The sequence below is a fragment of the Crotalus tigris genome, unplaced genomic scaffold (assembly GCF_016545835.1).
Source record: "Crotalus tigris isolate CLP2741 ecotype Arizona unplaced genomic scaffold, ASM1654583v1 scf7180000024508.2633422, whole genome shotgun sequence".
In the NCBI taxonomy this organism is placed as follows: Eukaryota; Metazoa; Chordata; class Lepidosauria; order Squamata; family Viperidae; genus Crotalus; species Crotalus tigris.
In genome coordinates, this window is record NW_024100680.1 from 339,963 (window position 1) to 367,216 (window position 27,254).

Below are 27,254 nucleotides of genomic sequence, written 5' to 3' on the forward strand. Positions count from 1 at the left end.
GCGAATTTGTCAATGCCAATGGTGTTCAAATGGTGCTCCAGTTGTTTTGGGATTGCACCCAAGGCACCTATGACTATTGGTACTACCCTTGCTTGCTTTTGCCACAGTCTTTCTATTATTATTATGGATCATCGCACAGTCAGCCAGAGGTTCAGACTGGATTTGGCATTTTGTCTACCTATCGAGTCCTTACCCAAGATGATGATGATGATGATGATGATGGTGATGATTATTATTATTATTATTATTACAAATTAACAAAAACATTTATAATAACCATAGCTAACAATTAAAATTAATTAAATTTTTAAAGCTTATTCAGACTGGACCATATTACATCATGTTATCATTTTTAGAATAGACAGACTTTAAGACAGACTTTAAGTGGCTACTTCAAGATGTTGCCCTATATGCATCATCCTGTCCTCAGAGCATTTTGGGGTGCGAGATCCATGACTCTGTTCAGCCTATGGTTCTAGTAATATATATTTTTTTGGTATCTCACCCTAAACATCTTGAATATTCTCTCTCTCAAAGATTAATATAGTCAATTAAAATAAAATTAATTGCAAATTATATTAATTTAACTGTAACTAAATTTATTCTGTAACTTTATTTTTCAAAAAAAAATACCGTAGCTGAGATAATGTTTTGTTTAATGATCACAAAGCAATTTGTACAGTCATCGTATAAATTTTATTGAGATTAATGAACTTCCATGAAACAAAACTGCAAAGTTTTTAACTATGACATAATTATTGAATAATATATATTGCCAGTTTTCAAATCATTTTACTGTTTCTTTGTTCTTTTTATCTATTTCAAGTACTAGGACTTCTTTCCAAGAACTAAATGGTTTGGGTCCCAGAAATTTAAACCACACTTACTAGCTTCCGAATATGCTTCAGTCATCTGATTGGGTTTTTATGAGTACCACTATAAGTGAAGCTGGTTCAGTGAAGAAGAGGGATTTTACAGAGGTGTTGCTATATTGCGGAAACCTTCATTAAGAAATCGCTTCTGTTGCTTACTTATTTTTTTATTGACTTATAAAAATCTGCATTGATTTTAAAATCCTATTGATATTTTAAGATAACAGGAATGCCAGTCTATAATAATCAATAATTATGAGGAGATTGGTCATACCCTTTCAGACTGACAAGGTGTTATTTATTAATTATTACTTATTAAACAATGTATACGGCTGCCCAATTCACACATGGTGACTCAAGGGCAGATTAATGCATTAAAAACCATAACATAAAACCTCACACATACACGACATTAGCCATTTGATTGGCTCTATATCAGTGGGTGGTCCAGAGGCCCGCAGACAGAACTATGTCTTCAAGCTTTATAGAAAAGTGACAAGGTGGCATCAATTTTATCTCTGGGGGGAATGATATTCCATAGGGAAGGGGCCACAACTGAGAAGGCCCTTTTCTCCAGCAGGATGGCTGTAGAGTCCAAATGGATGGGTTCTATGACGGCCTTCCTGCCTGGCAGACTGGGTAAAAACTTCGGCCACACCCCTTCCTTTGGGCGTGACCCCAGTTTTGACTCAGTCTCGAAGCCTGGTAGAAGTGCGAGAAGCAGCTCTTAGGAAAGAAGAGTTTTCACAAAGAAAAGAATATCCTCTTCCAGTTTTTTTTTTTTTTTTCCTCCCCTTTTTGCAGCAGGCAGGGATCCCGGGCAGAGGAATAGAACACCGACGCCTCCCAGCCAGGATCGTCGGAGTGGTGAGAGGATCGCCAGGGCGGTTAGCCAGGGGGGCTCGGGCCGGTCAGTGGATCTTCCGCGGATCCCGCCAAACAGCTGTTTGGCGCGGGGACATTTCCCGGACCACCCGCCGGGCAGCTGAGTGGCACGGAGGCCACTCGGTCCGGCGGAGGAGCTGAGGCGCCGTTCAGCGCCAAACAGCTGAGCGGCGCGGGAAAACAGAGCGCTGATCAGCTGAGCGGCGCGAGAAGCGCAGCGCGCCCAAACCGACCGGCAGAGCCTCAGCGCCGTTTTTTCTCCCCCAGCGGAGAGGCACAGCCCCCTTAAGGACAAAAGAGCCATTCAAGCCGGTTAATTACCCTATTGCTGGCTATTAAAGACCCGCCATTGTTGGAGCCTCGTGGCTCATCCGGCTACTATTGGGAGGCGGGGCTTCCTCCCATTCGCCATTTTAAACAAGCAGTTTAGCCGCCGCTTTTTTTTCCTTTACATTAAGACACTTGGGCAAGAGGAAGGAAGAGGAATAAAAGATTAGAACCTCTATCAGTTCTGAGCGTGGTCTGCTACCACAGCCACAGACCGGGGGAGAGAGAGATATAAACTGTACTTTTGTCTGGACTAGGTGAGGAGGTGAGGAGGAATATTTTTTCTTTTCCTAGCTGTTCCTATAGTGACCTTTAGTCACTGCCTTGCAGGATCTTCTGTCCAAAGATTCCTGTCTGTCCGGCCATTGTTTGTATAGGCAGAAGAGGGCACAGCCCCAAGCATCTGCATCTGATCTGCGTATCTCATTCCCCCTTTCCAGGCATTGCCTACTCGGGGTGTCTGGCACAATGGCAGACAATGTCTCGTATTCAGTCACACAGGTCCCTCAATTGTCCCCCCCACAGCAACAACAAAAACGCAGATCTTCTGAATCAGAGGTGGGGGGGAAGAAGAAAGCTAAAACAAAGCACCTTTCTCAGAAGGGACAGTCCAAAACGGCTGAGCGAGAGGCTTTGAGGAGACATTTGGCTTTAGAAAGGCAAATTAGCAGAGCACAGAGAACCAATGTCAATGGGACAAATTTGGTTTCCCCTGTCCCAGGGGTGGCACCCAGCACAGAACCTACTGCCGAGGAAGTGCTCAAGACTTGGTCTCCTCCTGGGGAAACTGAACAGTTAGATTCCTCCAATCCCTCCTCACCAGCTTCTTCACCCGACCACACTCCAGCGCCTCACCCCAACGACAAGGCGCAGGAGAACATATGGTCGGCACAATTTCATGCATTCATGCAGGATGCATTCTCCCAGTTCATGGCTTCTAAGGGGCAAGTGGCCTTTCACACACCCCGTAAGGGACGGGCTAGGCCGCCCCCTACCAGCATCTCTGAAACTTCCTCTCAATTGGGAGAGGGTGACTCAGTAGACCTGGACATGTCAGACATGCCCCTCTCGGAGGACGAGGAGACCGCACCTGAGCAGGCGACAAGCTCTGGCCTCTTTAACCCAGCGCTCCTAAAATCACTCCTGATAAAGGCAGTTTCCACAGTCAACCTAACATCAGTACAGGATGAGAAGCCCTCAACAAGCAAGGAGGCCAATCCTCTATTTGCCAAAAAGGTTCCACAGGATAAGTACATCCCATGTGCGGAGGTCTTTATGACCACGCTGGAGGAACAATGGTCCTCACTTGCGAGCCCACCGGCACCTAACAGCGCGGAAAGAAAGCTTTTCAACCTATCTCCCTCCTTCTCTAACATGTTAGAGGTTCCCACTGTAGATAACCCCTTGATCTCATTATTTTCTACCTCCGCGATTCCAGGAGACATGGCGGAGGTCTTGAGACCTGAGGAGAAGAAATTTGAACACTCCCTCCGGCGTTCCCATATGGCCGCAGCCTGGGCGGCCAGAGCAGCCACTTCATCATCATTCTTCGCGAGGGCCAGTATCATGTGGCTGAGGGAACTGCAAGGCACGGTGCCTCCAGACCAGGTCAGAGTACACCAAACATTGGCCAAGCTCCTCGCGGCCTCTCAATTCGTGTCTGACGCTTCACTGTACGCAACAAAGTATGCGGCAAGGTCCATTGCGGCCACAGTGGCCTCGCGAAGGCTACTGTGGCTCAAAAATTTGGAAGACAGACCTGAGGTCCAAATGGCGTCTTTCGACGTCCAAATACAGTGGAGAAGCCCTGTTTGGTTCCATTCTGGACCCACACGTCAGCGAAGGCAGAGACAAGAAAAAAATCCTAGTGCATCCATCAAAGAAGTTAGACAGGAGAGGCAGTCAGGACTTCCGGAGACAGGGCTCCCGCCCAGGAAGCCCCTGGGAATGGAGACAGCCCTTTCGATCAGGGCAATCCTGGGACTGGCCCAGAGGCTCACGATCCTTCTATCCGAGACAGGATCGAACCCAGGATCGCCAAAGCCCGGGAGCCAGAGGCCAGTTCCAGTCCAGACGCCCATATAGGGGAGCGGGAGGCAGATCCTTTAAGCGTACCAAGTGACGCCAAACAGGACACTCCCATCGGGGGTCGGTTAGGAAACTTCATCGAGGTCTGGGAGCAGACCACCACCGACGCCTGGGTCTTGGAAACGATCAGGCATGGCCTGACCTTAGACTTTTGTTCTCCCCCACCAAGCCGGTTCATCAGATGCCCCATCTCCAGAAAGGTACACAAGACGAGGCTGATAACTTCGGCCATAGCTCACCTCCTGTCAATTCAAGCCATAGAGAGGGTACCAAAGGAAGAGGAGGGAAGAGGATTTTATTCCATCCTCTTCGTTATTCCAAAGACATCAGGAGGGTGGAGAGCAATATTGGACCTGAAGGGCCTGAATCATTTCATAAAGTACAGGAAGTTCAAGATGCACTCATTGAAGTCCATCCTAGCCAGCGTCAGGGAAGACGATCTATTATCCTCAATAGATCTCACAGAGGCGTACCTACACATTCCCATCCATCCCAGCTACCGGAAATTCCTCAGATTTACCTACGCGGGCCGGCATTACCAATACAGGGCCTTACCCTTCGGACTATCTTCAGCACCAAGGGTATTTACCAAAATCCTAGCTGTAATAGCAGCCCATCTCAGGCTGATGCCGGTTCGCGTACAGTTTTATCTGGACGACATCTTGATTCAGTCCAGATCTCAGGAACAAGCAAGGGCAGATCTCAAGACCACGATCCGAACCCTACAGGGGCACGGATTCTCGGTCAATCTAAACAAGAGCCACCTCATTCCCTCAAGGAGACTGCAACACCTGGGCGCGGTGATAGACACGTCACAGTGCAGGGTATTCCTTTCCCAGGAGCGACTGATCAGCATATCCAAGCTAATCCACCAAATTCAAAAGATCAGGAGAGTGCCCTTGCTACAACTCTCGAAGCTCCTGGGGAAGATGATATCTTGCATGGGCATCATCCCATGGGCAAGGCTCCACTCGAGGGAGTTGCAGTGGTTCCTCCTACCCTACCAGAGGAGGAACCTCAGCACCTCCAGCAGGAGAGTGCCGGTACCAGCACAGGTGATGAAATCACTAAAATGGTGGCTATCCCCCATGACACTCAAGGGGAGCATATTCAGGGAACCGAACAGGGTCACGCTCACGACAGATGCGAGCCTGTTCGGATGGGGAGCCCATCTGGGGACCCAGATAGCACAGGGCCAGTGGGGTCAGAAGGACCTGTCACACAGCATCAACTGGCTAGAGCTCCGGGCCATACACCTGGCCCTCCGTCATTTCTCACACCTAGTAACGAGGAGGCACGTCCTCGTGCTTACAGACAATGTAGCAGCCAAGGCGCATGTAAACAAGGAGGGAGGAACGAAATCAGTGGAACTAATGAAGGAAGCATTGGCTCTGTCTCGGTGGGCAGAAGCCAATGTGAGTTCCATCAGAGCGGAACACATCTCAGGGGAGACAAACACCCAGGCAGACTCCCTGAGCAGAGCCAAGGTGGACCAGTCGGAATGGCGTCTGGACCCGGCTCTCTTCGAGGAGATCTCCCGGAGGTTCGGACAACCGCACCTAGATCTATTTGCCAACCACAAGAACACACAGCTCCCCAGGTTCTTCTCCAGATTCCCGTCCCCGGGATCGGAGGGAACGGATGCTCTCAGGTGCCGGTGGCCGGCGCAACTCCTGTACGCCTTCCCACCACTGCCATTAATACCGGCAACCATACGCAAGATGATCCTGGAGGGCGCAGAAATGGTCTGCATTGCCCCTCACTGGCCACGGCGCCCGTGGTTTGCCGACCTCGTGGACCTTTCGATATCACCTCCGTGGAGGATCCCCCCGGACAAGGTAAAACTCAGTCAGGGCAAGCTTGTACACCCAGATCCCCAGTGGCTACAACTAGCCGCTTGGCATTTGAGCGGCAAAGCTTAACTAAACAATCTTATTCTGCAGGGGTGATATCGATCATACAGGCATCACGAAGAGCGTCCACTAATAGGATTTATGACGCTACGTGGAAGGGATTTTGTAGGTGGTGCGCTTCGCTTCACCTAGACCCGACCGCAGTATCTATTCCCAATATCCTAGATTACCTACTGGAGGGTCTTAATAAGGGCCTGTCAGTCAATACTATCCGCAGACAGATATCGGCCCTCTCAACTGTACTCTCCTGCGACAACTTAACTTCCCTAGCACAACATCCAGCGATTAATGCCTTTTTAAAAGGGGCGTCTAACACAAAGCCCCCAGTCATACACAGGTACCCGTCCTGGAACCTGCCTAGGGTCCTTCTAGCCTTGACATCTGCACCCTTCGAACCTCTTGAAACATGCTCACTCCATCACCTATCACTGAAGGTAGCTTTCCTTGTGGCAATTACTTCAGCAAGAAGAATCTCAGAACTAGCAGCACTGTCAGTAAGGAAGGATCTGTGTACCTTTTTCAAAGACAGGGTCGTTCTTAGACCAGACCCGACCTTCATTCCGAAGGTAAATAGCATCTTTCACAGATCTCAGGAACTTTCGCTTCCTGATTTCTGTCCAAGACCCAAACATAGACTAGAACACAGATGGCACAAGCTGGACGTGCGGAGAGCGCTGTGTTTCTACGTGAAACGCACCTCGGCTTTCCGAAAGACTGAAGCATTATTTGTGTCCTTTCAACCAGCAACTATGGGAAAGAAGGTATCTCCTTCCACCATAGGCAGGTGGATCAGAGCCTGCATAGCGCAGGCCTACGTCTCACAGGATTTGCCAGCACCCACTCAGGTGACTGCTCACTCAACTCGGAGCGCAGCTACATCTGCGGCGTGGCTAACGCAAGCTCCGGTGGAAGAGATTTGCAGGGCCGCAACCTGGTCCTCACCTTCGGTTTTTATTCGACATTACCGTTTAGACTCCCTAGCAGCAGCAGACGCGGCTTTTGGCAGAAGAGTTCTTCAACAAGTCGTATCTGCTCAGAGTTCGGTAGCCTAGACATTCCCTCCCAGGGGGACATGAGGGCTTTGGTATGTCCCATCCATTTGGACTCTACAGCCATCCTGCTGGAGAAGGGGCGTTGTCTTACCTGAACGCCTTTTCTCAGCAGGATGATGTAGAGTCCAAGCCCACCCAGAGGATAGGTCTAGGCAGGGTTATAATAAAGATATAATAAAGAGCTGCAAGGTTAATTCCAACAAAGTTTCTCGCCTAAGTCAAAACTGGGGTCACGCCCAAAGGAAGGGGTGTGGCCGAAGTTTTTACCCAGTCTGCCAGGCAGGAAGGCCGTCATAGAACCCATCCATTTGGACTCTACATCATCCTGCTGAGAAAAGGCGTTCAGGTAAGACAACGCCCCTTTCTTGATCCCACCAGGTATGTGTACCACCTTAATGGATAAGGCCCACAACATGCCTTTCCTTCCTGCCCTTGGTGGATCATGTAGATATAATTTTGGAGAGGCAGTCTTTCAAATAACTTGACCCCAAGCAATGTAGGATTTTAAAGGTAATAACATTAGAGCTAATGCCTTTAAATTAACATTGTTACTATAGTTTGAAAAGATGCTACTAGGCTCTTCATATTTGATTTCTTTTAGTTTATAAACATCTCTAAACATGTAAAAAAGTATTAAGAATGTGCATGTTGCATGAATATAACAGATAATATGTTTTTATTACAATGAATGATGAGATAAAACAGAATGTACAATTTTTTTGAAGATGATGTGTTTTGTGGTTAGTTGATGGATTTTTTTTTTTGTCATGAAGTTCCTTAAGATACCAGATTGTTGTCTTCTAGTATCATTTGTTTTCTTCTACATGTAAGATACATTTTACATTTTTACAGGAAAGGTAAAGTTTCAGAGAGGTTTTGCATTACTAAAACTAAGTTAATAGTAGCCACCACCAAGGGCACTCTTAAGTGATCAAAGTATTGCCAGTTTCTGCTGTTTCAAAAAATCTTGCTAAGAAAGCTGCAGGAACTTTTTCCATAGTTACCGGGAATAAAAGAAAAAACCGAAACACCTGATTCAAAGGAACCCAAAAACTAATATGAAAACATTTGCAAATCAAAATAAATTTATAGAAATGCTTTGGAAGGATGAGATTTTAATTTTAGAGGTTTACATAAGTTAGCTGCGGAGATGAAAGCAAATAGAAACATTTTAAAATAATTACACAGATACATTACAAAAATATCTTTAAGGGTGACTTTCAAATGTAAGACTATGGCCTCCCACTTCAGAGACAAGAGAATGATGCTATCTTTTATAATCATATCATTTTCTGGTTTTATCAGCCTGGAAGGGGAAACTTTGCAAAGTTTAGCTAACTAACATGTAGAGAACTCATTTACTATTCCTACTTCAGGATTGTGCACATTTATATAAATACATCTTGAAGCTTATTAATCATGATGTCCAAACTCACAGGTTATCAATCTATACTGTACCATAATGTCACTAATTGAACAGTCACTAATTAAAGATGGAGTCACAAGAAAACTAAGCCTGATTTTTAAAAATCTGAATTCATTTTTTAATCCATCCTGAAAATGTTGCTTAGAACACCCAATACAAATGTTATCTCAGTTTGCAGTTAGGATTTTGATGCTTTGTTTTTTTAACTGGCATTGAATAACATACTAAAAATGTGAGAAATATGGGTGAGTTACTATTTTTCTAAGAAGTGAAACAAAATTTTCATCAAGTTATGAATTTTTTATCATCACATTAGTCCAACTGCACTTATTTGGCTTCAGACTAGTCCTAGGGAATATGGAGTAGAGGGAATTTTTATTGTTTCTGAGTGCTATGAAATGTGTATAAAGAATGTATAAAATGGATTGTACTACTTAGCCCACATAATGAGCATTAATGGATCATTTTTTCATTGTTTGTTGTTATTTTAAAGAAATAATCTTTGGAGCTCTCATACTAATGCTTATAATACTGGAAAAGCAAAAATAAGTTGATGCTACTTGTTTTAACAAAAAAAATTCTTGAAATAATATTAATGAAGCATCTATAACGGGTGTCAAACTGCTGGCCTGCAGGCCAGACGCGTTATCCGGAAGCCACGCCCGCCCATTGCTGGCAATGGCAAAACTGTCCCGATACGTTGCGCAATGTCATGTGATGTCATGAGTTTGACATGTCCGATCTATTAACTATTGGAATGATCAATGCTATCATACTGATGCACAGAATAGCTTTAAGGGGAGGTTAACTTGCTTCCATGTAGAAATATTGATAGGAAAATTACTTTTAAAATTACTAGGAAAGTGAACCAATAATGGCTTAAAACAATTTTTAATGACAACCAAACAAATAAAATAGAATGAGTATAATTCAGGGGTCAGTTAAGCAGGACTGTGTCATTATCATTAACAGGAAATGCTGAAAATGACGTAGTACAACTAAGATTGGTAACTAGTATATTCTTCATGTGTTCCTAAAAAGTCCTCTGCAAAGATATTGGTTGATAAGTCTTGATAGACAGTAACATTCATCAGTTAACAATTGTAGTGTGTAAAAAACTAGAATTTGGAATTGCAGTTTGATAAAGTGTGCAAATTAATGAATATACTTAAAAAAGGGGGAAAATAGAAATATTCCATGTTTATGAAATAAAGACAAAGCATATGGATGTAATAGATATAGCTAGTCCTTGACTTGACAATCACAATATTGTTGCTAAGCTAGACAATGAGTTTTGCCCCATTTTTACGACCTTCTTTGGCATATTTGTTAAGTTAGTAACATGGTTGTAAAGTAAATCTGGCTTCCCCATTGCCTTAGTCAAAGGTTGCAAAAGTTGATCCCATGACCTTGGGATACTGCAACTGTCATAAATATCAGTCAGTTGGCAGGAGTCTGAATTTTGATCATGTGACCATGGGGATGCTGCAACCATCGTAAGTGTGAAAAACGATCATGTCACTTTTTTCTGTACCATTGTAACTTTGAACTGTTGTAAGTCAAGGACTAACTGTAAGAACGAAGGTGATCTGTTGCTGTGTGTGAGGATGGTGAATCTATGCATGGAAATGAAGTTGTAGGTTTAATTATAAATAAAATGACATTTGATTGACGTCAGATGGGCTGGAGAGGGACAGCCAAAGAGCCAGAAGTTGCCCAGAGGCTGTAAAATGCCAAATTCTGATCTGTGGTGTTACAGATACTTTGGAAAATAGAAAATTGTAGGTGGGTGTTAGTTGCATGCATATGCTAGTGAACATATTAATGGTAATAATGAAAGTACTGTACAACATTCTGAATGAATGCAGAAAAAAATGTTATTCTGTTAGTAATATAAATGGATGAGAGGGAATGGGACAACAAAGTGCAGAAAATGATTAGGCTGCTCAGAGATTCAGAATGAGTTAGATTGATGATTGGTGAGTATTAGGCTATAAAAGTCTATTTCAATTACATGATTAATTGTAAGTCTGTTTCTATGTGATATAGCAGAGGAATCAGTTTGGAAGTGTCAAGAGTTGATTCTGAGAAACAGTATAAGGTATAAGAAGTAGAATGAGAGTAAAACAATTGCAGAAAGGGAAAGCACTGTATGAAAAAGTATTAGAAGATAGGCCAATATTTCCGTGCTAATCAGATTGATTAGTACCAAAGTACATTGTTTGGAACTTTGAACAAGGCATTATATGTAACTGAATTACCTGTAATAGAATTTGCAAAAGCATAAGCTGGTTTCTTTGGTAGCCATTAGACTGAAATGACTGTTATTTTAGTTTTCCATTAATTTCATTCTAAATTCTGTAGCGATACTTAAGATGGCCTAAAGCTGTCAGCCACCTAATCTATCCTGTCAGACTTGGAATATTCAGTAATTAGAAAATTAATATGAGATGTCCTTGGTGCTATCTGATATTGTTTTCTTGCAAGCGTTTCATTACCCAAACTAGATAACATCATCAATGCTAGAAAACGTAATTCCCAGAAAATTTTAAATAATAATTGTAACTATGAAAGTTCCTCTAATTCTGGAAAACAACTGTGTCATTAACGTGAGGCTTGGCAGTATAGCATATACTTAGGAGAAAGTTAATTACTTTTGCTTAGAGTCAAGCTATACCAAACATAATTCCCCAAATTGTAACCTACCTATTCAATAACAAATAAGCATAAAAAAGTGAAAAAATAAACATGCTGATGCCAATTTGATCTTTTTTGAATGAACAAGGATTTCAAAGAATTTGAAACCGTTATTAAATGAAATGAAAAGAAGGAAAAGAATACACTTAAAATTGCAACACGTAATGTAGAAAGAAATAGACATAGACAAGGCAATATGGAAATACGGTAGTCATAGAAATGAATAGAATAGAGCTGGAAGGAGGTCTTCTAGTTCAGCCCCTTGTCAAGCAGGAGAACCTATACCATCTCAGATAAGTGGCTGTCTAGCCGTTTCTTAAAAACTTCCAGTGATGGAGCGCCCCATGATTTCTAGAGGCAAGCTGTTCCAATGGTTAATTGTCCTCAATTAGGAAGTTTCTCCTTAATTCCAGGTTGCTTCTCTCTTTGATTAATTGCCAATCATTGTTTCTTGTCTTGCCCTCTGGTGCTTTGGAGAATAATTTGACCCTTAACCCCAACTCTAACCCTCTTCTTTGTGACAGCCCCTCAAATACCGGAATACTGCTATCATGTCACCCCTATTTCTTTTCTTTAGACTAGCCAAATTTAAATCCTGCAGCTGTTTTTCATATATTTTTGTCTCCAGGCCTTTGATCATCTAAGTTGCTCTTCTCTGATGGCAATATTCAGTAGAGCAACATGAATATAGAAATCTCATATTTCTTTGACTTTAGGGAACTCATCTTCATTGGAGGTAACAGTGAACATTCCCCAGATTGTACTAATTGGTGCACAATACTTTCCTAGAATTAGGTCTAGAAAGAGGCTTATGCCTTCAAGTCCTATTTTTGGATTGTTACAGTTATTCATGTTCTAATTAAGCCAATTAAATATATTTATTATTCATACTTATTTATCAGCTATTAAAAGTAAAATTGTACACCTGGGATCCAAGTCTAAATCAAGTATACCTGCTCATATTCAGCAAACTCTTTTTAATACCATAAAAACACATATAAACATGAGAATTTCCTGACATTTCTTTACTTGTACTGATTTATTAGTTTGAGCTCATATCCCATAATAAACATGGGGGTGCATGACATTAGCAAATCAGTTGTGTTTTTAACATGCTAATAATGAACTTTTTACCTCTAGATCTTTGTCTAGACATTCTTGACCGTAATTTGAGCTAAATGCCACGTTACATTTTCCTGTTCCAGTAACAGGTCCCATTGCAAAAATTTTTCAGTAGTTACAAAGCCACATCCTGCCAGTTAGACAAACACTTCTTACAGATGAAACATTTGTGGTCAGTCCCTTCGCTCTTTGCTAGAGATGCTAAAGCAGATGCTGACCGATAAGTAATTTCAGCAATAGGACAGATAGAAGGAGTAGCCCTGGTGAAAGCTAATTCATGGCTGCAAAAGTTTGCTAATGGTAGTTTGCTAATTGTTTGCTATTAATTAATAGACCTGGCCCTCAGCTTTGCTTAGTAAAACTTACTCTGAGTAACTCCAGTACTAGGCTATGTCTTTGAAAAATCCCTCGCTCCAATCAGAGAGATGGAAATTATATACAACTTTGTGTATGGGGGCATGATATAATGTAACATCTGTATCTCTCTATTTTAAGAGAGATATAGGAAAATGGACTAAATACCCAGTTCTGATAGCCAAATGGATGACCTTAAGAATATGAATTATTAATAAAGTAAATAATATTTATGGGCCGTTATGTACTTTTTAATATTATTTATGTAAATAAGGAATATAAGCAGAGTAATTTGACTGGAGAACATATAACGTTAATAAACACTTGAATAAATAAAACGAAAGTACAACTTTTAAAATATGAAACCTTATGCAACTCTCAAATTGACCGAAACTGCATAAATTTTACTTACAATATAATACAAGCGATATAAATGGGCATTTTATATAATTACAAGTTCCACACCACTTATTGTAGTGGAAATTGGTCCTGTACAATTATGAATGTATGCTCTCTGTCTTTCTTGGGGTTGTGGGAATGGATTTATATTCTGAAAATGTGTTTACATTGTACAGAGTTTAAATAGCATTGGCATGAAGAGAAATAAGAGTTTTGGTTCATACTGGTAGGAATGGGCTTCTTTGAATCCTTGTGTCTTGGAAAGGTATCTAACACCATTTCCCTTAGTTTTTTTTATTAGCAGATATATCTGACCTGAAAGGAATAGCAAAATCTATAATCATGGTTCTAGGTAACCGGTATCAGGGACTGTCTAGAAAAGTAGTGTTTGCAAAATCTGTATGCTTTGCCTTACCTCCTCCCTTTTGTAATATTAAAGGTAGGAGAGAGGAAAATTATTGATGTTATTTATCTGTGTACAAAGAACGGAGTGATCATGGTGTAAGTATACTCAGCATACTGCTAAATTCTCTGTCTTAAAAGTAGCAGAGTAAATGATTTTGTGCACTATATTCATTTACTCACTCAAATGGCTAAATGGAATCCAACTAAATGATTTTCTTCATCCAAATTCCTTTGCTTTGATTTTTGTTTTGTTGAAACTGCATATAATACTTAAGTATACCAGACATTTTGCTGAAAGTGTATGGCTTGCTACAGCAGTTGTAAGCAATGATCCATCTAGTAGTTTAATGTTTTAGCTGATATTGGTTCAGAGAAATGCATTAAATTGCCCTACAACAGAGAAAGCGAAAATATCTTTTACAGTTTTAAGGATTAGAAATTTTTATGTTATTGCCAAATGTATTTCTCTGTTTGTTTATTCAGTTCTATTTTCTTGATTGTCTAATAACACAAAGTATACATGATATTTTATGGATGTGGAGACAGGATAATTCCAGTAGGTAATGCTCAATTAAGATGTGTTTTCTCTTCATGTCCTTAATTTGCATACCTTATTCTACTGTTGCCTAATCTGGTAGCCTACAGATATATTGTACACCAGTGGTAGTCAACCTGGTCCCTACCGCCCACTAGTGGGCGTTCCAGCTTTTTTGGTGGGCGGTAGGGGTTCAATCGAGCCGTTTAAATTTTTGGATCCATTGAGCCCTCCGATCGGCTCACAGAGCTTTCCAGCAGGCGTGGGGTGTTAGCCTCAGCTGTGTGACCCCCCACGGAGCTCTTGGAGGCCAGAGAGCCTCGCTGAAGTGCGCCATCATCGCGAGGCTCCCGTCAACTTTCTCGACAATCCGGATCGCAGCAGAGGCTGCGCAACGAGATAAAACTGCAAGTGCCTCATTTTCCGCTTCGGGGGGTGGAAATTAAAGGCACAACGAACAACAAGCTTCCTCTTAGAGCCCCTCATGGCTGGGAAGGCCCAGCCGAAATACAAGCGGCTGCTAATTTTGGTGCGGCCGCCATTTTGAGAGCCGCACAGAGCCCTCAGTCATAGAGATTTCAGGCATCTCTGACAAAAACCAGGCTCTCTCTTCATCCTGCTGTGACAGGCACGGATTGGGGGCAAACCAGACTCCACTGGGCATTCCCTCAATACCAAGGTAGAGGCCATAAAGGCTTTCTCTTCATTCCTGCTTGCCCAGGACTTAAATTGGACATGGAAAAACGATTTGAAGATATTTTGAAATTGAAGGTGTATGACTGGATGAAAAATCCTTTTACCATAAATATTGAAGAGGCTGATATAACTTGCCAAGAAGAACTGTTAGAAATTAGATATGATGAAGAAAGTAAACATAAATTTGAAAGTGGTGGATATGAAAACCTATGGCAAAGTAAAAAAAATGCCTGCCTTATATCCAAATATGTGGAAAATGATATTCAGTTTATTGATACCTTTCCCTACCTCATATCTTGTGGAATCAGGCTTTAGTGCTGTTAATCATATTATGACCAAAGAAAGAAACTGCCTGAATATTTCCGAAAGAGGAGACCTTCGTTTGTTCCTTACAAAAATTGAGCCAGATATCCAGTATTTAGTTTCGCAGCATCAGCCTCAGGGATCTTATTAATAATTTAATTAATTAAATGTAATTTCATCAGACTTCCTGTTTCTACAGTGGGGCAAAAAAGTATTTAGTCAGCTACCAATTGTGCAAGTTCTCCCACTTAAAAAGATGAGAGAGGCCTGTAATTGTCATCATAGGTAGACCTCAACTATGAGAGACAAAACGAGAAAACAAATCCAGACAATCACATTGTCTGATTTGGAAAGAATTTATTTGCAAATTATGGTGGAAAATAAGTATGTGGTCACCTGCAAACAAGCAAGATTTCTGGCTCTCACAGACCTGTAACTTCTTCTTTAAGAGGCTCCTCTGTCCTCCACTCATTACCTGTATTAATGGCACCTGTTTGAACTGGTTATCAGTATAAAAGACACCTGTCCACAACCTCAGTCACACTCCAAACTCCACTATGGTGAAGACCAAAGAGCTGTCAAAGGATACCAGAAACAAAATTGTAGACCTGCACCAGGCTGGGAAGACCGAATCTGCAATAGGCAAGCAGCTTGGTGTGAAGAAATCAACTGTGGGAGCAATAATTAGAAAATGGAAGACATACAAGACCACTGATAATCTCCCTCGATCTGAGGCTCCACGCAAGATCTCACCCCGTGGGGTCAACATGATCACAAGAACGGTGAGCAAAAATCCCAGAACCACACAGGGGGACCTAGTGAATGACCTGCAGAGAGCTGGGACCAACGTAACAAAGGCAACCATCGGTAACACACTACGCTGCCAGGGACTCAGATCCTGCAGTACCAGAAGTGTCCCCCTGCTTAAGCCAGTACATGTCCGGGCCCGTCTGAAGTTTGCTAGAGAGCATTTGGATGATCCAGAAGAGGACTGGGAGAATGTCATATGGTCAGATGAAACCAAAGTAGAACTGTTTGGTAGAAACACAACTCGTCGTGTTTGGTAAGTAATTATTATTATATGCTTTAACTTGCTATAACTCTGCTTTATAAATTTTATAAAGTAAAGTTATTTCCCTACTTTATAAATCACCATTACTGTGGAACTGGTGGGCGGTTAGAAAATTTTACTACTAACAGAGATACAAAAGTGGGCGGTAGGTATAAAAAGGTTGACTACCCCTGTTGTACACTGTAATTGCCAAATTTCCAGTCAACCTAGTTTTTAGATCGATCATTCGTTGCTTAACTGATCTAAGACAAACATAGTTACAGTATTTATCTTTCAATAAAGTGTGTCACCTGGTATATATCTAATTTTGAACTGTATGTGTTTTTTTCCATTGTATTGTGCAATATTCCTCTATTGTTGTACATAAATTACCAGGAAGTCACAGAACAGTCTTTTCCAACTTGGTGCCCTCCCACTCTATTGGATCTGTGACAACTCCCAGAATAGTTAATCTGGATAGCCAGAGCAGAACCTTAGAGCCTGAAGTCAGAGAAGTAAACAGTGTTACTCCTTGATATGCAGTACTGTACTTCCTTTATTTTAGAACAGGGGTGTCAAACTCAATTTCATTGAGGGCTGCATCAGCATTGCGGTTGCCCTCAGGGGGCCGGGTGGGTGTGGCCAGGGTGGGTGCAGCCTACTGAGTGGGCATGGATGGAGTGGGTGTGGCCTACTGGGTGGGCGTGGCCAGCTCTACATCGTTCGCGTCAATGGTGTCTGTGGGGGTCTGGGCAGGAGTGGGACAGATCTGAGGGTCTCTGGCAGAAGGGGGTGGGACCAGGACCTCTTCCAGGTGATGATGCATTTCTTCATTCCTCACAAAGGGTGACACCTGCCCAGCATGCACCCAGGGGGCGGGGCTGACACGGCAGGGGCTGATTTCTCGCTGTTTCCAGACGGCCTTGTGGAGCTAAGACTGAATGCGTTTCAGCATAGATGGCCACCACAAAATTGTACATTGGCTCCCGGCCAGCCTGGGCCAGGGACAAGGCAACAGGGACCGTTCCCTCACTGTTTCCAGGATGGCTTCGCGGGCCACATGAAACCATTTTGTGGGCTGCATCCAGCTCCCGGGTCTTGTGTTTGACATGTCTGTTTTAGAAGTACTCTACAGTTGCTGAACCTTTATTATTTATTATTTCTGGCTTTCAGCAACAATAATACAACCACAGCTAACGTAGCTAAACAAGTATAATGCAGGGCTAAAGTAATATTTTCTTTGAATACTAATTTCAATATGATTACTTCAAACTTTTGCCTTGCTATGTGAAGTTCTCATAGTGTTTCTTCTTCTATACTTTTGGTAGTCAAAGGGGAGGCAAAAAGTAGTTAATCTCTTCTCCTTTCCTTCTCTTAATGAGTGGTTGCAGTGGTTTGGTATCCCTCTGTATCTCTTTCTGGAAAATCCTGTTGTTCATGCAAGTTAAGCAAGAATAATGCCTTGTCTAAACCAAAAAAGAAAATAGGGTCATGCAGGCTTTTTGGTTCAGTGCCTCAGTAAACAATGTTAAGTGGGAAAGATGAAAACCATAAGTGCAGCTGGTAACATAGAGCACCCATCTCTTACCTTAGCAATTGCACCATAATTCTGAAGCAGCCTATAATTCCTCTTGTTTCAGCCAGATGCATTTTGGATAAACTTTAGGAAAGAAAGATTCAATTACCCAATGAAATAATCCATTTCTTATCTTTGCCATTTTCCTGATGTTCCTCTGATGAAGTTTTCCTATTGTTTTCTACTCCTGTATTCCACTATTTCTCCAGCATGATGACTGAAGAATCCACCAATAGGTTATTTCAGTCCTCCTACCCAATCAGACCAAGTTGTCAAGTTGTTATGCCTCCTCATTATCTGGGATTTCCCAGTTTTCATCTTGGTCTTCTCCCATGAGATTGTGATTTCTTGACTCAGTCGTTTGGAGCAGGTCAGACTAGACTTTATTACACCATTGGTGGATTCTTTTTGTCTCTTTTTTTACTTTGGAAGAAAGATTTAGTGGAGATCATTTCCTTGAAAGAATATCTGAATCCCTTTCCTTTCCTTGTAGGGATAGAGTAGCGCTCCTCTCCAGGACTGGGGGTGGGTGGTTTTTCCTTCCCTGAGTTCAACCTTCTGAACTCTCTAAAAACTTTTGAATACAAACGGGGGGAGTTTTTTCCTTCGTTGCAGAGTGGGGGGAATTGAATATTCATACTCCCCTAGCAAGTGCGCGTGTTTCCTAGGTGGTGGCTGCCATTTTGAAGCCTTGTGGCTTCTTCTCTGACTGGGCTCGGTCAGGGATTTCTGTAGCAGCCGCCATTTTGAATTAATTAGCACAACTTTGCCAAAGTTGTTTTTTTTTTGGCCAAAGTACAGCTGTTGCGTCGTTTGGAGCAAGCGCCAGGGGGAATTTGACTATTTTTTTGGTTTGTTTGCCTTCTGGCTGAAACTGAAGAGGAGGAAGCCTCGCTTCAGCAGCGCTCCATTTTCGCGCCTAACAGCTGTTAGGCACAATTTCCAAAACCGCTCTACTCACTTTAGAAGAGCCTGGAAGCTTGTTTCTTTACATTTTGGGCATGTTTTGCTTATTTTAGGAGCCTAAATTCTCTTCATTCTCCTCATCTACCCCCCCTCCCCTTCCTGGCTCAGGGAACTCTAGGCGTCCGCCATTTTAGGGCCATTTCCATAGGAAAACGCCCATTCACACCCTGGCCTGACACCATTTTGTGAGGTTAAACAACTAATTCAGTTATTTATAATTGTTCTATATAATTTCAGTGATCTAATTGCATAGCTTTGCATTGACCTTGTATCATTTGCACTAATTTTGCGTTTGAGATTAAGTGTTTCAGATTTCAACATTCCTATTGAGGAAATCTATTATCAACCAAAGTGTGGAATCAGCAGAAGCAACGTTCCTTCAGGCCCTGCTCACCATATTGCCTATATCTGCCCCTCTGCATTTAGTGGTTGCTACAAGATCCTGACCATTGCCACTATTGTGGGACATGTGTGATTTTGTCACCAACCTGATCCAGGTCCATTGCCGGGTGACAAATGCTACTGCACCAAGCGTGAGCTCAGGTTACCCAGTGGGCCGACTCACGCTAATCCACGTGAAGTCAGTCCCTCTTCAAGGGGGTTCCTGACATCCCTTGCAGAACGAGTCAGTCCCAGAGTTACCTCTGGGTTGCATCTCGACTGATATGGCAGAAACCACTGAGCCACAACACTTGGACACTGACAACAACCCCGTCCAAGCTGAGCCGGCACCCGAGGCGCCTGGAGGTAAGGCCAAAGCCAAGTCGAAGTACGGCAGGAAGGCTGGGAAGGCAAGTGATAAGCCGAACGTACACACAGAGCCCTGGAGAAGCAGGGGGGGAGGACCTTGAATTGCCCGGCCCGTCAACTGCACTTACTGCTGCCATCGCACCAGCTGCTATGGGGTTACGGCTTCCGCTAGAGCAGCCCTTCTCTGACCTGCTCCAAGGATGGATATCGCAGGCTGTGTGCCAAGCCATGGCATCTGCGGGGTGACAGCAGGCTTCTCCCATTCTGGGGTCGTCTTTAGCACCCACCACCTCCAGACGAACTACACTAGATCGGTCAGGTATGGTCTCCCCATCCCATTCCCCTGAATCCGACTCTTCAAACGCTTCAGATTATGAGGGAGGTAGGGACGGTTGATTGGATTGTGAGGAACCTACCCATGAATCTCAGCCCATGGTGGAGCTCTTCAACGCCTCGCTGTTTCTTTCTTTGCTGCGCAGAACCTGTACTGCTTTCCTCCAATCCGGTCCCAACCCCTCAGCCTTCCTCTGATCAAGAAGCTATCGCTAATCCCCTGTTTACAGTGCCAGTAGACGAACACCTACAAATTCCCTGTCCCCTATTATTCCTCAAAAATATTCAGGGACAGTGGGAATCACCGGCCGCTCAACTGACCCAGGGAACGGTGAAGCGCAAAATAGTGGACGTGGCTAAGAATTTGGCAGATTTATTGGACGTACCAAAAGTAGATGAGTCATTAGCTTCATTTTTTTCGACTGCCAGACTCCCGGCAGATGTCTCAGATGCCCTTAAGGCAGAAGATAAAAAATCTGAGATGGCCTTACGCAAGGTCCACTTGGCATCTCCATGGGCGACTAAGGCGGCAACAGCCACTTCTTTCTTTGCCAGGATTTCAATTACCTGGCTTCATCAGTTGCACGACAGGGTTCCGCTGGAAGAGTTCAGAATCCATCAAGATTTAACTAAGTTAATAGCCACATCTGAGTATATGGCGGATGTCTCCCTGTATTCGGCTAAACACTCAGCCCGAGCAATGGCTTCCAGCGTAGTTGCTAGGAGGCTCCTTTGGCTCAAAAACTGGAGGGCTGAGAGCAAACATAAGTGGCAGGTGGCCACTGCCCCCTTCAAAGGTGGCAGATTATTTGGGGAGGCCCTAACGCCATACCTCATAGAAAATAAACAAAAGCAAAAGGTTATTTCTCACTTGGCAAGGAGATCTAACAGATGCTTCCTCCCTTACAGTCGCCGGCAGTCCTTTCGGACTGGGACCGTGACAGAGTCTGCACAATCATACCGACCCCCATCCCCTAAGTTCAAGCGCTCCTTTGACAGGACAAACTATAGGGACAGAACCCGGTACCAACCCCAAAACAAGCAGTCCTTTCGTGGCAGAGGGAGTCGCCCTTTCCGTCGCTCCAAGTGACTCAGAGGCGACTCCCCCCATTGGCGGCAGGCTCACTCTTTTTATCTGCCAATGGGAAAACACGACCACAGACTCCTGGGTTCTGCGCACCATAAGAGAGGGCCTGTCCCTGGAGTTCAAATCCAGACCAGTAGATCATTTCGTGTCTTGTCCAGCCATGAGAAACCCTGTAAAAAGGAGGCTCATGGAGGACGCCATCCAACACTTACTCACCATCAAGGCTATAGAAGAGGTTCCTCTGAATCAGGCGGGACGAGGGTATTACTCCATTCTATTTGTGGTCCCGAAATCTTCAGGGGGATGGAGGGCAATCCTCGATCTCAACAGCCTGAACCTTCACCTGCAATACCGGAGGTTCAAAATGCAGACGTTACACTCCATCTTATCCAGCATAAGACGGGGGGATCTATTGACTTCAATAGATCTAAAGGAGGCTTACCTGCACATCCCCATCCTTCCGGACCATCGCAGGTATCTGCGATTCTGCTATCTCAACCGCCACTTTCAATACAGGGCTCTTCCATTTGGCCTGTCCTCAGCACCCAGAGTCTTTACCAAGATCCTGGCAGTGTTGGCAGCTCATTTAAGGTTAGTCCCTGTTCGGATCCAGTGCTATCTGGACGACATCCTGATCCAGTCCCTGTCAGTTTCAACTGCCCAGTTGGATTTGGCCCTCACAATAAGAACCCTACAGAACCACGGGTTCTTGATAAATTTCAAAAAGAGCCAACTGATGCCCTCTACCCACCTGTTATATCTGGGCGCGGTGATAGACACGGAAACTTGTCATGTGTACCTATCAGAGGAGTGGCACAGGAGCATCAGAGACCTGGCACTCAGGGTATGCAGAAACAGGACTGTATCATTGGCCGCTCTTTCTCAACTCCTGGGGAAGTTAATATCATGTATAGCCATAGTACCGTGGGCCCGGTTACATGCACGGGACCTTCAGTGGTTCTTGCTCCCATATCAGACAGCGCACCAGTACATCCAACCAATTGGTGCGTGTTCCTCATCAGGTACGGCACTCTCTCAGCTGGTGGATGTCATCAGCCATTCACAGGGGGACTCTATTCAAAGAGCCCAATCGAGTCAAGGTGACCACGGACGCAAGTCTCTTCGGTTGGGGGGCACATCTCCAATCCCAGATGGCTCAGGGTCAGTGGTCACAGACAGATCTCAGGCACAGCATAAATTGTTTGGAGCTCAGGGCGATCCACCTAGCCCTCAAACACTTCCACACAGTAGTCAACATGTGCTGGTCCTGACGGACAACGTGGCTGCAAAAGCTCATGTAAATCGGCAAGGGGGTACCCGGTCCAAGTCCCTCATGACAGAGACTCAAGCCTTGAGCTCCTGGGCAGAGAAACATCTGCTCTCTATCAGGGTTGAGCACATTTCGGGAGAGGCAAATCGGCAGGCAGACTTCCTCAGCAGGTCAATAGTGGACCATTTGGAGTGGATGTTACATCCAGATATCTTCAAGGAGATCTCGGACAGTATGGTCGTCTGATAGTGGGCCTGTTTGCCTCACCGGGGAACAACCAGCTGCCAAGATTCTTTTCTCGGTTCCTCTCCCGGGGAGCAGAGGGGGCGGATGTCCTGTGCAGCCGGTGGCCACGAGGCCTGTTGTACGCCTTTCTCTCACTGCCTCTACTTCCAGCAGTTACCAGGAGGATCCTGGAGGAACAGGCAGAAGTGATCTTTATAGCTCCTCACTGGCCCAGGAGACTGTGGTTCGCAGATCTGGTGAGTCTCTCATTCTCAGCCCCTTGGAGGATTCCAGACGACCAGGTACGTCTGACGCAGGGGGATCTCCTGCATCCAGACCCCCAATGGCTTCAATTGACCGCCTGGCACTTGAACGCCGCACCCTGACCAGGGGTTCATATTCAGCGGAGGTGATAGATATGATCCAGGCAGCTAGGAGACTGGCGACTAACCGTATTTATGACCATACGTGGAATAACTTCTGTCGGTGGTGTGACAAGAATCACGTGAGTCTGTCACAGGTAACCATTCCTAGGGTACTAGAATATTTGATGGAGGGCGTCAGAAAGGGGTTGGCACCCAACACTATCAGCAGACAGTTAGCGGCACTTTCCTCAGTGATCTCATGGGACTCCTCCGAGTCCTTATCAAGACACCCTAACGTACGGTCATTTCTCAAGGGAGTCACTAATAGTAAGCCTCCCGTGGTTCATAGATACCCTTCTTGGAATTTACCTCGGGTTCCTTTGAACCACTTACATCACCTCCCTTTGAACCACTTACATCATGTTCATTACGACACTTGTGGCTCAAAGTCTCATTCCTTATTGCAATTACCTCGGCTAGACGCATTTCGGAATTGGCAACCTTGTCGGTCAGGAAGGATCTGTACACGCTTCATGAAGACAGGGTGGTTCTCCAGTTAGACCCTTCCTTTATTCCAAAAATAAACACAGTGTTCCATAGAGCACAAGAGGTCATTCTTCCTGATTTCTGTCCTCATCCGTCACATGACTTGGAACGGCAATGGCACACCCTTGATGTAAGGAGAGCCTTACATTGCTATATCAAGCGCACGGCGCCTTTCCGTAAATCTGAGGCCCTGTTTGTGTCCTTTCAGCCTTCTTCGATGGGTCAAAAGGTATCAGCCTCCACCATAGGCAGGTGGATCAGGGCCTGCATTGCAAGCGCCTATGTTTCTCTGGCCTTGCCTGTTCCTTCTCATGTAACGGCCCACTCCACACGCAGTGCTGCCACAACTGCAACCCAGGCATCCATTGAGGACATTTTCAGGGCGGCGACATGGTCTTCCCCGTCACCTTTCATTAGGCATTACCGTTTAGACAAATTTGTGTCGGCTGAGGCCGCTTTTGGTAGGCGTATTTTACAACAAGTAGTCACACTATCTGGGGGTCTGGCCCCAACTGTCTCTCACCATTAGGGACTCTGGAAGCTTTGATACATCCCATTGGTGGATTCTTCAGTCATCATGCTGGAGAAGGAGCGTTGGCTTACCTGAAAGCCTGTTCTCAACATGATAATGAAGAATCCACGCCCTCCCTTTTAGGAGTCAGTCAGGGCCGGGTTAGGCACTTGTTATTGTAGTTTTTTTTTCCTAATACCTGCTTGAGAGTCATCACGTCGAATCGTTGTCATTGGCTACGCTGTCAATGAAAACTGGGAACTCCCAGATAATGAGGAGGCGTGACAACTTGATAACTTAGTCTGATTGGGCAGGAGGTCTGAAATAACCCATTGGTGGATTCTTCATCATCATGCTGAGAACAGGTGTTCAGGTAAGCCAACGCTTCTTCTCACTCCGGGATTCAGGTCTCCATGGAACTGGCTCGCTATCCTTCTTTATCTGCTGTGTTTGGGGAATAGGTCAGCTTTGGCAGAGCTAATACCACAGTTTATTTTGGCAATCATAATGAACTTCTCCATGGTTGTAGGAAACATTAGAGCTCTCGATGCCCCTGCTTTATATTGGAAGAGGCCATGGGAATATATAGCTAAGGTGGGCCCTACCATTGGGCAAAAAGTTAGGTAGATGCTCTGGGGGCAGATGATAGGGGCAATAATAGATGCACGACAGAGTTATATTTTGTAACTTGCTATTTCATCTCCTAAACTATTTAACTAGTTTTTCTGTTATTGCTGTTGAAATAAAATTAAATTGTCATGCTAGATAGCACGGAAATGCCATGTTATCTTTTGTTTTAGTAGCAAAATGTGTATGCTCCACAGAACAAATTGTGTGCAGTAGGTATAGTAAATTATAGGTCATCATAGAAGCCACAGAACAACTTCTTTTATAAAACTGTTAGTTTTATACAATGACAAAAAATTCCACCATGATTATAAAAACATTCCTTCAGCATAGCTGTTAATAATTTCATCAAAAAAGTGTGAACAATATTAGAATCTTTATTTCATTATTAGAGCCTGCTTACAGTCCTATTATATAAATACCACCTGAGGATTGAGAGAAGATATTCAGAAGGCCTAAGGTACTGTCTTTTAATTCATTGCAATCTAGTGTTTCTTAAATATTTAGGCTATAAATCTTCTAACTATTTAGGTTAAAGGATGCCCCTGAAATTAAACCTACCTACCTACCTTCCTTCCCCTTCCTTCCTTCCTTCCTTCCTTCCTTCCTTCCTTCCTTCCTTCCTTCCTTCCTTCCTTCCTTCCTTCCTTCCTTCCTTTTCTGTAGTAGCATGTGAGGTCTTAATCCTACATGTTACAGACGAGAAATCAGCATGCAGAAGCTTTTCCTGCATCCTCTAAATTTCTGATCTTGAAAATAATGCTATAAAAATTACTCAGTTACAAATATTGCTATCTCAGTTACTGATACCATAGAGTCACATTGGTCAGGCACTTGTATGCTTATACTTGTGAGGGTTTTTTTTTATTTTATGCACTTGTTTGTGTAGTCTTATTTAGTTGTGTTTTTTGTATTTTTTTTTCTTTTTTGAAGTTTGTATTTTAATGTTTTGAATAAAATAAAAAAATGATTACAAAAACAATAATTGGATTTTGATATTTCTCCAGCTAGACAACTTTTTTCCCATGTTTTATAAAAAACATAAATTAGTGGAATTTTGTGCATAGTGAATTAATTTAAAATTAACTTAGTTGTCATCTTGTTCTTGTAAGTGCTTTGTTCTTGCACTTTTCAAATCAGGCAGATTTACTTATACAGTGGGGCAAAAAAGTATTTAGTCAGCCACCAATTGTGCAAGTTCTCCCACTTAAAAGGATGAGAGAGGCCTGTAATTGTCATCATAGGTAGACCTCAACTATCAGAGACAAAATCAGAAAACAAATCCAGACAATCACAGTGTCTGATTTGGAAAGAATTTATTTGCAAATTATGGTGGAAAATAAGTATTTGGTCAATATCAAAAGTTCATCTCAATACTTTGTTATATATCCTTTGTTGGCAATGACAGAGGTCAAACGTTTTCTGTAAGTCTTCACAAGGTTGGCACACACTGTTGCTGGTATGTTGGCCCATTCCTCCATGCAGATCTCCTCTAGAGCAGTGATGTTTTGGGGCTGTCGCTGGGCAACACGGACTTTCACCTCCCTCCAAAGGTTTTCTATGGGGTTGAGATCTGGAGACTGGCTAGGCCACTCCAGGACCTTGAAATGCTTCTTACGAAGCCACTCCTTCATTGCTCGGGCAGTGTGTTTGGGATCATTGTCATGCTGAAAGACCCAGCCATGTTTCATCTTCAATGCCCTTGCTGATGGAAGGAGGTTTGCACTCAAAATCTCACGATACATGGCCCCATTCATTCTTTCCTGTACACGGATCAGTCTTCCTGGTCCCTTTGCAGAGAAACAGCCCCAAAGCATGATGTTGCCACCCCCATGCTTCACAGTAGGTATGGTGTTCTTTGGATGCAACTCAGCATTCTCTCTCCTCCAAACACGACCGAGTTGTGTTTCTGCCAAACAGTTCTACTTTGGTTTCATCTGATCATATGACATTCTCCCAATCCTCTTCTGGATCATCCAAATGCTCTCTAGCAAACTTCAGACAGGCCCGGACATGTACTGGCTTAAGCAGGGGGACACGTCTGGCACTGCAGGATCTGAGTCCCTGGCGGCGTAGTGTGTTACTGATGGTTGCCTTTGTTACGTTGGTCCCAGCTCTCTGCAGGTCATTCACTAGGTCCTCCCATGTGGTTCTGGGATTTTTGCTCACCGTTCTTGTGATCATATTGACCCCACGGGGTGAGATCTGGCATGGAGCCCCAGATCGAGGGAGATTATCAGTGGTCTTGTATGTCTTTCATTTTCTAATTATTGCTCCCACAGTTGATTTCTTCACACCAATTGCAGATTGCCTATTGCAGATTCAGTCTTCCCAGCCTGGTGCAAGTCTACAATTTTGTTTCTGGTGTCCTTCAACAGCTCTTTGGTCTTCACCATAGTGGAATTTGGAGTGTGACTCTTTGAGGTTGTGGACAGGTGTCTTTTATACTGATAACAAGTTCAAACAGGTGCCATTAATACAGATAATAAGTGGAGGACAGAGGAGCCTCTTAAAGAAGAAGTTACAGGTCTGTGAGAGCCAGAAATCTTGCTTGCTTGTAGGTGACCAAATACTTATTTTCCACCATAGTTTGCAAATAAATTCTTTCCAGATCAGACAATGTGATTGTCTGGATTTGTTTTCTGATTTTGTCTCTGATAGTTGAGGTCTACCTTTGATGACAATTACAGGCCTCTCTCATCTTTTTAAGTGGGAGAACTTGCACAATTGGTGGCTGACTAAATACTTTTTTGCCCCACTGTATACACTTAGTAATCTCTGTTTAAAATTTGTAATTTGATGAGATTCCGAATATTGATGGAATATGAACTTTCAATAACTAAAACAGTTTTAGTCAATTGTATGTCATCATG

The 27,254-nt window shown here is 43.6% G+C and overlaps 1 protein-coding gene across 3 annotated transcripts in view; it reads left to right on the top strand.

Moving 5' to 3' along the window:
- Window positions 1-27,254, top strand: part of IGSF3 (immunoglobulin superfamily member 3) — a 130,690-nt gene that overhangs the window by 33,771 nt on the left and 69,665 nt on the right. The window lies entirely within an intron of this gene.